Here is a 1,043-nt window from a genome sequence, read left to right on the forward strand (position 1 = left end):
TACTGAGAATTTACTTTATTTACAGACATTTTTTATTGTAAAACAGCTTACAAAGTACATTTATAATTGCATGTATGCATGATGTCAAGTTTACTTCTAAGAGTCACGTGAGGTGTTTTATTTTGTTTTGTTTGTTTCAAGGATTGACTAACATTCATACTTCATTCATATTCCCATATTTACAATCAGAACTTCCTGGTACTGGAACCAAAATAGATACACAGTCCAATGGAATAAAACTGAAAGCCCAGAAATAAGTCCCTACACCTGTGGATATCTTATTTTTGATAAGAGCGCTCAAAATATCAAAAAGAAAAGGGAAAGTCTACTCAACAGTCAGTACTGGGAAATTGGATTGAAACATGAAGAAGTATGAAACTGGACCATCACATTTCACAACATACAGAAGCAAGCTCCAAGATGGCTCAAAGATCCAGACGTTAGACCAGAAAATAGCAAATCTTAATGGAAAACATTGGTGACTATAAATAAGTTTTAAAAATCTCTTCAGTGACTTAGACCCAAGTGCAAGGGAAACAGAAACAACAATAAAGCCATGGAACAATATCAAATTAGAAAGCTAAGACTGTACTTTCAGGGATAATTTCTATAGTATGTTACTAGAAAGTTTCTGAAGAGCAAAAGGAAACACTATCAAAACAGAGTAATTCCCCACAATGAAGGAAAAAAATATTTACATTCCACACATCAGACTAAAAGCTAATAACCAAAATACACAAAGAATTAACCAAGGTGACCAACTGTTCTTGGGAACAGTTATGGGAAGAAGAAATGCTCCTATATTGCTGGTGGGAATGAGAATTGACCTAGCCCCTGTGGAAAAGTCTGCAGACTAACTAGAATGCTGGAAATAGCCTGATGATTCCTTTCTTGGGGATATTCCAAAGGAAATAAAGATGCCTATCTGAAAACTGCTATGCACATCTTTAATAGATACTTCTATCCCTAGAAGGACATCATCATCATTAATATTATCTTTATTTATTTGATAGAGATAGCCAGAAATTGAGGGGGGGATAGAG

The 1,043-nt window shown here is 34.6% G+C and overlaps 1 pseudogene; it reads left to right on the forward strand.

Annotated features, from left to right (window-relative positions):
* Nucleotides 1-582: 582 nt before the first annotated feature.
* Nucleotides 583-664, forward strand: LOC132538381 (small nucleolar RNA U3; annotated as a pseudogene).
* The last annotated feature ends 379 nt before the right edge of the window (nucleotides 665-1,043 follow it).

Source organism: Erinaceus europaeus, chromosome 4 (genome assembly GCF_950295315.1).
Source record: "Erinaceus europaeus chromosome 4, mEriEur2.1, whole genome shotgun sequence".
Classification (NCBI taxonomy): Eukaryota; Metazoa; Chordata; class Mammalia; order Eulipotyphla; family Erinaceidae; genus Erinaceus; species Erinaceus europaeus.